Here is a 14,439-nt window from a genome sequence, read left to right as displayed (position 1 = left end):
GGAGCTACTTTCAGGCTTAGAAAGGGTCCTCAAAGAAACAACATGTGCGAGGAGAATTGTAACCCATTTAGGAGTCCAAGCCAAATGCGTGGGGAATAATGGCAGCCAAAAAATTAGTGCTACCATGCGTGGAAGTCCTTGTATAAGTTTGAGGAAAGTAGGAGGGTCCAAAAGGAATTGATAAATGTAGGTTTGAAGCTCAAGAGAGGTAGCACCAAAAAATGTCTCAAATACTCAAAGTTGTTGGGAAGAAGCAGTGGTGTTGATGTGGGGATCTGTGGAACATCTGATGCAGAGCCATTGTCGAGGAAATCATCTCAACATGATGAATGTAGAGCTAAAACCTATTTCAATGGAGGGCATGAAGGGATTCCTCTAATGAATTCAACATGGGAAGGAAGGGATCACTTAGTCGATTCATGGTGAAGGCAGAGAGCCAGCTCAATGCTGTTGAGAGAGGAGTGTTATAGATCTATATTGTGGATTTGGTCGAGCTTGCGATAGCCTTGAAAGTAAACCCTACGCATGGTGATCTATGGTTGGTTGGTGTGTTTCCTGAGGGTGGTGGTTGGTAGAAAAGGAGTATACACATGGCGACAACTAGTTGGTTGCTGGGGTGGAACAACCCAGTGGTTTGTCAGAAGTGGATTGCTTTCAAATTTAGGCTATCAAGCTCAGGTTGGGGGTTGGAAGTCAGGGTAAGTGGGGAATAATAGAGGCATGGGAGAAGAGATCCAACCCCGAATATGCCAACAAGCAGAGAGGAAGACCGTGGCAAGTCGGGTGCTAAATGAGGTCGAAGGTCAAAAGTTGGGTTGTAGGTGGGGAGGTATATGGGGAAATATTGTAATAGTGACGGTGGTGAGGTAAGATATCGGGCTTCGGATAGAGAAAATTAATGATTCGAAGTTAGAGTAGGCCTTAGGCTGGTCCACGAGCTCAACTCATGTGTGGACCTATGGTACAATGCCACGTGGTAAAGTGAAAGAGGATGAAAAAATTAGTTTATTCCATGGTATGGAATAAATCCCAATGTGGAGGCCCTATGGAAGCATGATTCGCCATCACCAAGGTGGTCTCATAGGGGGGACCGTCATGGAATAGGTTAATCTGAGTGTAAGGAAAATTGTGCAAAATAGAAAGTTGAAAATTGGAGGTCCCGTTCAAATAAATGCATGTTGAAGGTGAGAGTTCCACAATGGAAACCCCCGCCTTCGTATGGATAAGTGGGTCTGGGAACAACAAATTTATATGGTTCAATGATGAGACAACGATATAATTTTTTCATTTAATTTGTTGGATGTCATATGCAATGATCTAATATTTTGCAGATTGATCAATGTGCTTCAATGTCATTTTGTGTTATGTATATGTGGATTTTGTTGATTCATTTGCTATTGCATATATGAGCCTGCATAAACGCTGGTTGTTATGAAACCAACTCAAGAAAAGATAGAAAAGATAGATCAACGCCTTAGAATTCAACATATTCGAGGGGGCAACCTCCTTTACATTAAATAAATGAACAATTCTTGGATGATACAAATGAAAAGACCTCCTCTCTATATATAGGAGTCTAAGGGGTCATAACATAATCAGAGCCGACATAACAATAATAATGTAAGGGCACAATAATAACAATAGTGGGCTTCTATGGGGCACAATAGTAACAATATGGGAACGACATGGGTATATCAATATAATAAGTGGGTTGTACTAATAACAGTAAAGGGTTACACTAGTAGTATAGGGGCCTAACATGCCCCTCTCCTTCAAAAAGTGTTGTCCTCAACGCTTGAGTAGTTCTTGATGCTTCTGTATAAAATTCTTGTCCTTCCATGTGGAATCTTCACTGGGTAAGTTCTTCCACTTGATGAGATACTCTGAAATTGATCGATTTCATAGCTATCAGGTTCTTGCTTCTGTGACTGCTTCAGGTTCCAATATGATTTTTCCTTCCTCTTCAATTTCTTGCAATATTGTTTGAATTGGGATCTTTTGCAACTTTTGAATAAGTGGCCATACTTCTTCATCCTTCTTCCATTCATCCCTTGCTTCGTTTATCCAATCTGGTTGGATAATAGAAATAGCACAAAACAATGCTTCCACATCCTCATCCTTGAAAAGTCTTCCCATTTGGTAAGGTCGCCATTTTTTAAGTGCATGTAGCATTGCCAACATTTCCTTCTCATGAATTGTTTGCTTGAGATGTAGCAGTAAAAATACCCAATAACCTACACCAAAACATTTTTCACTACAATGTTGATCTACCTATTTTTTCAGTTGATTTTGCACCGAAGTGACGTTATCCTTTAAAATTTTGAGAACTTGTTGTTGATGCTCGATCTGATCTTCCATTGCTTGAACCTTTTTCTTCTTGATATGTCCTTCTATCTCTAGAGTTTGAGGAGTGGTAATTTATTCCAATCCTTTACAAGATATGGATGGATTCATTTCTTGATGCTCGATGTGATCTTTCACTTCTTGAACATTTTTCTTCTTGATATGTCCTTCTATCTTGATAGTTTGAGGAGTGGTAATTTTGACCAATGAATTACAAGATATGGTTGGATTCATTTCTTCTTTCTCGATGTGATCTTTCAATTCTTGCACATTTTTCTTCTTGATATGTCCTTCTATCTTGAGAGTTTGAGGAGTGGTAATTCTTGCCAATGCTTTACAAGATATGGTTTGATTCATTTCTTCTTTCTCTGGGGTGGGGTCCTGGCGTATATCTTCTTCTTTTGATGTTTCTTGATCCTTTTCTTCCTCCTCTTCATATTCTATGTAAAATAATTTCTTCTTAGTAAACTTATGACCTTTAGTGCATTTTCTATCACAATCGTAACAAAGCCTTTTTTCTCTTTTTTCTTCCAATTGTTGTGGTGTACCTTGTAGGTTGTGGAAGGTTAGGAGAAACAACACTTCCATATTTATAGTTGTGAGGGGTGTGCTTCCTGGTTTCCATAATTTTTCTTTCCACTATGTCACAAAGCCCTTTTACTCTTTCCAATTGTTGTGGTGTTGCTCTTTGTATCCTCATAATGTGCTATCATTTCCTCCGTGAAAATTGACCACGTAACAAGTTGTTTACGAGAACAAAGCCATTCGTACCATAAAAATTGATCTTGTTCTAAATATGAATATGCAATACATACCTTTTGTAACAGTGGTACACCATGTATATAAAAATATTGTTCCATCTGAAGTATCCAATTTACCGGATCCTTGCCATCAAACTTCCTCACCTTGCTTTTTCTTGATTTTAGGAGCTCGATCTTGAAACGACTGTAACTCTGTACTTTCGGATATTTAAGTTATGAAATTTCAACCTATGGTATCCCTCTTTGTTCTCTTTCCAATGCCACCAGTCTGATCCAAATTGGATTCTCCAAGAAAGAGTTATGAACAATCTCCCACGATGACCTGATTATAAACCTTTCCAGAAGAGAAAACTTGTATGAAGTGCTAGGTGTCATTGTTTCCACCTTTAGCTCTGAAAAATACTTACAAGAAACTACAATCAATCCTCTTTCTGTACCTACTTACGAAATTTCAATCTGATGCTCAGAAATAAAATTATGACGATTTTCCCCAGGTCACCTGTTTGGAATGTAATTCAGGAGTCTGCAAAAAGACCAACTTCCTTAGATCATATCTCCACAAATATAGCACGAAAAGCTCTGAAATTTGGACCTGAGCTTCAGTACGATCTCGTATCAAATGGGTTTTTTTTTTATCTTCTGAAACGTCACAGAAGAAGAGTTATAGCGAAAATACCAGAATGATCTATTTGGAGCAGTGAAACCCTAGAATCCAAAGCTCTGATACCAAATGTTATGAAACCAGCTCAAGAAAAGATAGAAAAGATAGATCAACACCTTAGAATTCAGCCCCTTCGAGGGGGAAACCTCCTTTACATTACATAAATGAACAATTCTTGGATGATACAAATGAAAAGACCTCCTTTCTATATTTTGGAGTCTAAGGGGTCATAACATAATCAGATTCGACATAACAATGATAATGTAAGGGCACAATAATAACAATAGTGGGCTTCTATGGGGCACAATAGTAACAATATGGGCCCTACATGGGTACATCAATATAATAAGTGGCTTGTACTAGTAACAATAATGGGTTACACTAGTAGTATAGCGACCTAACAATGGTTTTCTGTGTATTATAGTAATTAAGATGTTGTTTATGTATATGTATGTACTTGTGATATGGAAGGTTGATTGTAAGTATTTTAATTTTTTTTAGTATTTCAGTTTACTTCATGTGTAAGGTCTTTGAGCATGAACACTTCAACTTGTTGAGCATGTGGGATGGGAAATAAGCATGAAGAACCATATTAAAAAATAATTAAAACTTTGTGTAGAAATGTTAAGTGAAGGAATAAGAAAACATGGTTCGAAAAGAGCTTGGTCACTTAGTTCACACGAGAGAGTGAATGAATATAACTGGCAATGGTATCGACATGACAATGATGTAGAAAATGAGAGAAAAAGAGCCAGGTACCAAGAAAATAAAAGAGCTTCAAAAAATTATCAACAAGATGGAGTGGACAATGGTAAGTATCGGAATATGAGTAGTATGATGGGAAGGAGATTTGTTTGAAATTGTTCATTTGTGATGATGTTGAGCATGTTGAAATTTGTTTGTGGAAGTAAAATTTTCTTACCATTTTGTTCCTTGCAAATATTGTGTTTGCAAAGGAAGTGTTCATGTAGGTGAGAATGATGTTTCCTCTGCAAACAACATAATAAATGGAGTATTGGAAGATGGGCACATTCATGACAATGAGTGATTTGCAACATCAAATTTTATTAGTGGTAGAAATATTCTTGGTGACATGGGAGGGAATTTCAGTCACTCTTATGGCAATGTGGAGTCAGGCATTCCTTCGAGCAACTATATAGTGAATATTGCAGCTCCACCCTATTTTGTTTGTGTCCGGTCTCATGGAAGAGAATAGGTGGTTGAAGTATTTTTTGTTTTCATAGGATTTTTACATTTGAATGGTGTATTTTTATTAATTTATGTTTTTTCTTCTTTTAGTTCTTTATGTAGAACAATGTTGGAATGAATACTGGTGGAGAGACACATGTGTTAGGAACAAAGAATTTATGCATTCATCGAGTTGTATTTCAGGAATCTAAGGTTTTTTCTAACAATAGTATGCTTGTTGGGATGCTTGACAATTTGCGGCACCTAGTTACAAATGTCAGCACAATATTTTCTGTAAGAAAGTGTGTCAAAAGTATTTTTATTAGCAGAGAATATATGGAGAGTTCCTCTCTTCATATAGGACAGGTCATGCAAGTGGATTTATTTTCCTCAGATTTGTGCATTTGAATATGTATTTGGAAATTGCTAGATGCATGTTTTAATCCAATTTATTTTTGCAGAGCAATATTGGGATGAACAGTGCTCAAGAAGTAAATTCAGAAACTTACCAATTTTGAATTTTTGTATGCTTCATTTTAGCATTATGATTTTTAATTTATGCAACCAAAATGAAGCCAACTACAACCAATATAGAATGATGAATTTCCATGAATTGATGGAAATAAATGTTCAATCCAATGCTCAAACCCAACAGGATGTATCATATCATCCTTAATTTGGATTACTGTATCATAGAGAAAGTGGAGGTGGTCTCCATCATTTTAGCATGAAGATTATTGAGGTGCATAAAAATTTCTATTGCAGGATTTATAACTTGTCTATTATGGAAATGTGTCGAGTCTGTAATGAATGTTGTCCTAATGTAAAAGTTGTGATATGGAGTGAAGGGCCCATTTGTAAAAGAGGTAAGAGCAAGAGAGATGCTCACCATTTCTCTTGCTTTAATAACATGTATCCTGGTCAATAACCTAAGGGGCCTAGGAGTTTTGACATAGGTTGAAGAAACGATAATAACATGAGTGAATCCAACATTCTAAGTGACACATGATCGTGGTGGCCAATATAAATATAGTGGGCATACAATTAATTTTCCATAAGACATATCTTTTATTGCAAAGAAGCTTCCACAATGTGTAGAGAAACTTGATTTTCTGATTGTTAGGAAGTGTGGTACTAATTCGAAGTATTATTTCTATGTCAAGAGATAGCATGCGTTGGATGCATTAGCATACAAAAATCGGATGGATAGATACTACATGGATGTTGAAATTGATATGGATTATGTGGATGCTCTGCTAAAACAACTGACTAATGTTTCTAGCAGACTACAATCTGTTGATACTAATCTCGATGAAATGGGGAGATGCAATGAGGAGATTGAAATGTTCAGGGTTGGTGGTTTGTGCTACCATCCATCATCGCTTCTTTCTCACATGCTTGATGAGTATAGGGAAGTGGAATGAATAAGAATATTAATTGAAGGAAGAGATTATAGAAGTGATGAATTAGTGGAATGTCCAGATATTGATGCATCCCCTATCAATGAATATAACACTAAAGGGTTTCTAGACATGGCCTTCCCAACTTTGTTTCCCACTGGTGTTGTTGATTGGTTGCATCCACAATTCTAAAATGCACGAATACGGTTTGCATATACTTAAGTATTGTGATCAAATATCTGGAAGTCATCTTCGGTTTTGCTATTTCCTGTTGAGCATGATTATGCATCATAATAGCTAGGGAACAACTTCTTTCTTATTGAAAAAGAATATCCATGTGACTGCACCTATAACTCTTCAACAGTTGAGTTGAAAGCCTAGGGATCTTCGTGACAATAAATTGGCTGAGAAATTAATGCATTTTGGTTGTTGTCGTAGGGTTGCATGGGCATATTAGACAAATTGTTGTTTTGAATTGATCGATGTGATCATAGAATTGTGCTGCCCCACTCTATTTTTATGTTTATTGCGGATGGAACTAAGTGGCCTGACTTGCATTGTCTTATGCCTTCAATGACATAGTCCTATCCATGAAATGAACATGTGAAAAAAATTGAGAATGTTATTCAATTACCACATATGGTTGCTATGTACATGCACCAAATATTTAATATATTTTGTGAATTGGTTCTTGAAACTATCTTGGAGCTAAATAATTTTGGCTTAGGTGTGTGGTTATTTATTTTGACATATTGTGTATGGGTTTGGCATGATGCATTTGTTATTTTGGGTAGTTTTTATATCCTAACTAGAAGTTATTTTGGTAGGTATGAGTGGAAGCCCAAGGGCTCAATGCACATACATGGTTTCCTATGGTTTCTAGGAGCTTTGAATATGGAAACACTATATTGGACCAACCTTTTGGATGTTCATGAAGTCAAGTCGTACTTTGACAAATATGTAACAACATGGAATCCACATGACATACACAATTGTAATTTCATTATTCCTCAAATTGTTAATGATGACTCGTGACTTTTGAAGATGGACAAATATTTTCATGCAACCCTAATGAATATTTTGAGAATGTGGTGAAAAAAGTTCAAAGACACACAAAATGCAGTGTTGATTCCAATTTATGAAAAAAGGGGTCTATCATTTCCTTCCATTACGATGCTCCATCGAAGGTGTGTGTTGAGTCTGCAATGTACATAGATGAGAAAGGGAGAAATAAATATGAAGTGTCATGGAACGATGACCATTTGAATGTCCATAATGTGGTGAGAAAATGTTGATTTTAATGTAGTTGTTTCTCGATGTGCAATATTGAAATATATTGCAAAATATTCTTCCAAATCCTAATTAAGATCTAAAAGATATCAGGAGAAGTTGACAAGGTTTGCAAGTGTGGGTGGATATGATTCTCCTGCATTGTATTCATATAGAATTTTTCTTCCATAAATGCTTGTTGATCATGATATTGGTGCAAAAGAAAAATTCCATATGTTGCTAAAGTTACCTCTTGTTGTGTGAAGTTAAAAAATTGTTGCATTGAGCATTGGCAAGAAAGTGTTATAAATATTGTCGGTGCGATCTCACAAAATTTCATGCCAAAACAATTTTATCATGCGATATCAAAATTTCCCACATTTTTTGGAGCATTTGTGTTTGATAGAATAAACCAGGTCATGGAGCTATGATAGCAAGGGGAGGGAGAAGCCATGGAGATTGTGTAATGTGGATGCTATTTTTTATTTGTGGTCATGGTTCTATGCTATTTGGAATGAGGGGTCAAAAGAGTTTGAAAAATTTTGTTGGAGTTAATTTCATTTGTACAAGTCACTTCGTGAAATTACCTCAGATATAGGAAATTTAAGTGAAATTGTCATTGACAATTAGAGGAGTCTAAGATATCGCATGTGGCATGTTAATCGGTTCCATTTTCAAAATGAGAGTAATTCAAAGTATTTCAAGCCCCTTGTTCACAAATATAATTTTGACAGAGATTCTGAAGAGTTTTAGGTTCTTTCCCGGATTATTATTCCAAACAATGTAATGATTTCTGATCTAGACAATCTTGGCAGAAGGGATTACAATATTGATTATAATTGGTAGGAAAGAATGGTTCCAGATGAAAATGTAGAATATCCTATCCATTTTATAGAAGATTCTCATTCAACAGGTGTTGTTAATGGTGACTCAATTGGGGAGAGAATAGTGTCACTGAGCTCTTTAACTTAGAAACAACGAGTTGCTTTTGAGATTGTTTTACACCACTTTATTGATGCTGAAAGGAATGATGCTTTGAAAATGATTATTAAAGGAACAACTGAAAATGGGAATCCTTCTCTTATCGATTTTATTTTTCATGCTCTTTCTTCTTCTACAATGGGTGGTAGAACTCCACTATTGTTTCTCACTCCTATTAGCATTGCTACTTCCAATATACATGGAAAAGCAATACACTCAGTTGTAAAAATTCCTATAAAAGATATGAAACCACTAAGTGGCACATTTTCTATGTTATGATTAATGACATGACATCTATAGGTCTAGGGTTGTTTATACAAATAGATGCATGTTTGCGAGAAGCCTTTCCTGAAAACAAGGACTCTCCTTTCGATGGTAGGTCAATGATTCTAGTGGGCGATCTTGGTCAACTTACTCCTCTCAAGGATAAACCATTATAGGCAGGGAGGAAAATAGGTAAAGTCTTGTGGGAAACCTTAAATATTATTGTCATTGCGGATAAATTTTCAGGCAACATGGTGATGATCCTAAACAATTGTTTTTTGCAATCTTTTAACCAATATCATAAATGCAGAGCCTACTCTACATGATTGGGATATTATGATGTCACATGTGGATAGTTTCCTGCATCCATTGGAAAATATTTATTTGATTCTTTGGTTTCATTGAATAATTTGGTCAACCTGCATAATTAGAGGATGCTCAAATCATTGAGTTGACCAATTGCGAAATGTGTTGTAGAGTGGACCAAAAGAATAGAAACAGTTGACAATGATGATAATGTGTTGAAGAATGAGGTGTTGTTATGTCATGGAGAGTGTGTCATCTTGACATTTAATTTCTGGCTTGAATTTGAGCTAGTAAACGGTGCACTTGGATATGTTGAGGATATCTAGGATATTCTTGGTTCAAAGCCTCCTGAACTTCCAATGTTTGCTACCATTATTTTTGAGAATTAATAAGGTGTTCCATTTGATATAAATCGTCCAAACATTTTCCATATAACACCTGTTGTTAGAGGGAATATTAAACAAATTCCTTTTTTTATAGGCCATTTTGTCAAATCTAGTCAATAGGTCTGCAAACCCAATCAATCAACATCCATGAACATGTTGTCATCAAACCTTCACAATGCCCTAATCATGACCTTTCTAAAAAGTTTGAGTTTTTGGGATTAATTGCTCAAAATCAAAGTATTTAGCCCCAACTCACTCCTTCCCTTTACTGCCTAAGTTCACCACTAGTTTCTCCCTTTAGTAGGTGTAATGATTCTAGAAATTCGGGAAAATTAAAAAATATTTGAAGCTTCCAACGGTTGTTTTAACTATTTACCATGTATAATAATATCTAATCATATCTAAAGCTATCTTGGATACTTTACCTCTAATTCCGTGACCTCATTCTCCCATCATATTTGGATCTTAAGCCCTTAATGGTAAATCTAAACTACCATCCCTCTCCTATAAATTTACTAGCATCCATAGCATCAGGGTTGGATTTTGGAGATCGATAGTACCCTTGTGCTATTATCTTAAAGCTAAAGGGATCATCATCTTCATGCATTAGGGTTGACATTGAGGTGTGATTTTTGACAAGGAAGAACAAGTCAACTTGGGAAGACTTCTACAATCAACTACTATTTATGGTTGTAAACTCTCTCCTCCTCCTATCAATACAAAGAGTATCTTGTTTTCCTATATTTGTCGTATCATGTTGGCATTCATATATTTCAATGCCTTTTTCATTCATTGAATAAGGATTTTAGATTATGCTACTTGATTTTTGTGGATAATTTGCTTGCTTTAGTCGTGTGTGCATGTTGTAATTATAGCATTTGGAGCTACAATTAGATCCTACAAGCGAGGAGGAAAGGAAATCATGTTACGGATTCGAGGTAGGCCTCTTTTAAGTTTATAACTTCTTTAAGGAAAACTCTATGTTCTTTGTCTTATATTATTCTAGGTGAGTCCACTATGCCTAGGGAGTATACTTTTGTCCACAATCGTAAATTCCACATAACAAATTGGTGACTCCGCTAGGGATTGATTTCTTCCATTAGTTTTTTCCTTAACCTTAACACCTTTTTCACCTATTGAACTAACCTTTATTGATTCACTCAGACCTAATTGACACCAGGAAAGCCCTTCTTTGAGCTTGGTTTTACTTTTTGGGTTGAATTTTGGCTTAATCTCCCTTAGTGCATCCACTAGTCTGGATATAGAGCACTTCAAGCACTCTCTCATTATTTTCACATGTGTTGTAGAGAATTGGTGTCTGTTATGTACCTGCAATGACCTCTGTTATGCACCTACACTGATCCATGTAGGATGCAAAAGAATTATTTTCCTACCTTGCTCTTTTATTTTCTTTGGTCCAACGTGTTTTCCTTTTGGTTCTGAGGGTGTCCTTGTCTCTAAAAAGCTTTCACTTAGTTTTCATTGGGTATTATTAGCCTTTGATAAATATTTGTTTGGATTTTTTTTATTCTTGTGATTTAGCTCCTTGGAAATGTTTTTTTTATCATTGGTTGCTTGAAGAAATAGATATTACAGTCATCATTTTGTGTGGTTTATATTACCAGTGATTCAAGAAGAATCTTAGTTTCTATTTCATTTGAATATTAAGAGGATAGAAAATAAAAATATCAACATTTTTCATTTTGCCTTGCATTGAGGGTTTTTCTGTGAAATTAGAAATTGGACCAGTTTCATTAGGGAAATTTGCTTAATAAATTTTGCTCTATTGTATTTGTATGTTGCATTACTCTTTGTTTCTTTCCTCCCATATATCTCAGTCTCGAAAGTGAATAAATTCCACCTGGTCTATTGAGTGTTGAGGGTATTCCTCATGAAGAGTCTCCACCCTCCTCTCTTGTCCATTTGAGAGGGATTCATCTTTATTAGGACCATATTTTTCCTCCTTCTCATACTCCGTCACAATCTCCTTTGCCTATTTCATCTCTTTCCAACTCACCCTTGAGTTTCGCTCGGTAATCCTCTTTGGGAAATTTAACCATGAATGAGTCTGTTATGGTTTCTCAACCTACATCTTCTACTATGATTGAGACAACCAATGTTGTAGATTCTTCTATGTTTGAAAAATCATCAAAGACACATTTATATGATGGTCTTTCCATCCCACCTAGTTACCAACCATTATCGTGTACCTTTTCTGGTGCAACATCCAATCCATGAACTTCTCCCATGTCATCCTCTTATGGAATTCCATATGGCACTTCTTTGATGAAAGCTACACAACCCGCTCTCGCACCTCCATCCCAACCTTTAGTAGCGCAGCGACATGGTCCTTATGTTAGTGGGTACGGACACCTACAATAGCCCAATCCACCTTATCTTGGATACCCTCCTCTTGGGGGGAATTACCTCCATTTTCCCCTCCTCTTTCATAGGGGGGAAACTTGTTATCATAATTTTTACATATCCTAATCAAATATTAAAATCTAACACTCAGCCTCATTTGAGTCCTCCATATCTAGGAATGGTTTCCAAACCTTAGCAACCTACATTGCCCATACTACCTACCTCAGTTGTGAATAAATTTCAAACCTTTCAAGTTGTTCCACCTACATCTCAGATTCGTTTTTTTCAACCAATGTCTCAACCTGTTCAATATCAAATTCATGTAAGTCAACATTTGTAGGATGCAGCTCAAACTCAACCTTTTCCACCAGTATCTGGGGCTTTACAAGTCTCACTTACCTAGCCACTACAACGTTCCTTACAACCTCCACCTCTTTATTAGGTTATTCCTAAAATCCAAATGGTTCAACATCTATATGGTATGGCACAAGCACAACTTATTCCACTAAAATCCCATAGGGAAACCATATCAACGTATTCCTAAAATTCCTTACCAAGGTCAGCAAATGAAAACCCAACCATTTCAACCTTTGTAAGGTTATCCTAGAACTAGATAGCAAGGTTACCCCAGAACTAGGGAATAATGCTATGCTTAACCAGGTTATCATAGTCCTCCTTATTAGGAGTGCATATATGTATTGCTCAAGCCATCCCATCTTACCCAAGATAACCTCCACTAGACTTTAATTGATAGTTTCCATTTGTGGCAACCCTTGAATTGCTAGATTTGACCTGGCTTACAAATGATCCCATTTTTCACTCTCCCTAGTGGCTGGTTATTCCTACGAAATTCCTAGTGATATCCAAAAGCTCTGTAGAAATTTTGGAGAACACCCATCTACACACATCATGACGTATCGTTTATGGTGTTTTTCGAACCCTTTAAATGTTGATTCTATTTGATTACGTCTTTTCGAGCAGACACTTACTGGTAAAATAAAAAAATGTCATATTAAATTGACATGAGATTTGTTCGAAAATTTTAGTGTCTTAGTGACCATGTTCTTAACTCATTTTTAATTACCCATTCACTATGAGACTAGAAGTGAAATTTTTAATTCCTTTAAACAATATGATTCCAATCATATTTCTAATCATATTAATCAGTGGTGATGTTACCATCATTTATTCAAAACTTTTGTTCCTGAACAATTGTTAGTTGAATGGTTTATTAAGTCTTTGTTACCATCCATAATAGAAGACATCGCTAAAGAAAGGATTTTGACCAAAGAGCAAGTAATTTCTCATGCCCAATACCTTGATCTTATTTATATGGCATGCTCTATCATAAAATACCAAATGCTTCGCGACCTTCCAATATTGTTCCTCAACCTCTCGATAAAGAATTGCATGTCATCGATGGCATGATTGATTCTATTAGCTAGTACTGAGTAAATAAACCATATGGTTCAACTCTTGTTGTGGCTACCCAAACCCCTCTCCTACCATTCTTGTGGTTTCTAATTCCATGATTCATGTCATTCAATCCATGAAGGGAAGATCTTAGAAAGCATGAATTAAGAAGAAAGGAAAAGGAGAAAATAAGAAATATAATCCTCCGTAGGACAAACAAAATAACTAGTCTTCTAAAGAAAAGCAGAAACCTCATGGGCCTTTCTTCATCTATAATGAGGAGAATTTCACTCGTGATTGTCTGCATTGGGGGGAAGTGAATCAATTCCTTAAATCATCTATTGTGCTTGTTGTGTTGATAGATCCCTTTCCCAATCAGGAGTCTAACATGGTTTCTCAAGATCCTACTTCCTCTTCCTCATTTACGATGCTTTCCTCTACCAAACCAATAAATTATGTTATGGTGGCAATGATAAATAAGGACTACATTAATGTGAATCCTTCCAATAGTCACGCTACTGATCCACCTACCATTTCTACCACACTTGCTTCATATCCTACTCCAAATGTGATTCCTATTGAATTAAAAATTAAACATCCCAAGGGCATTATTCATAAATCTGAGTTCAACCCTTGTGCGAGAGCCACACTGAATTATAACATAGTTGAGGATTTGGCTCAAGCTCCTTCAACTATGTCAACTCTCGAGGTGTTGCAAATTGTCATGCTAAGAAGAAGGCTTCACTTACTGTAATTGGAGTTGTTGATCCTTCAAATTCTAACCTTGTAGTCTTTAATCATGAGATTTATATGCCCATACTTCCAACGCAATTTTATTTCATCATTAAGGATGCAGTTCATAGTAAGACCATCCATCGAACCACTATGGATGAAGAACCTTCAACCTATATAATTTCTCTTTCTTTCTGGAAGGTCATCAGTTCTCCTCAACTCAATAACTGACTGTCAACTCTAGAGCCCTTTGATGGAAGAGGCTTCAAGACTTTTGGATTTTTTAGTTCATTAAAAGTTGGATTTGGTGGCAAGAGAATACCGGTGCAAGTTGAAGTTATTTATGGACCATTAGATTATAACCTTCTTGG

This window comes from Pinus tabuliformis, chromosome 5_1 (genome assembly GCF_031772625.1).
Source record: "Pinus tabuliformis cultivar Carrire ecotype Pingquan chromosome 5_1, CPIR1, whole genome shotgun sequence".
Lineage (NCBI taxonomy): Eukaryota > Viridiplantae > Streptophyta > Pinopsida > Pinales > Pinaceae > Pinus > Pinus tabuliformis.
This window is presented reverse-complemented; position numbering follows the sequence as displayed.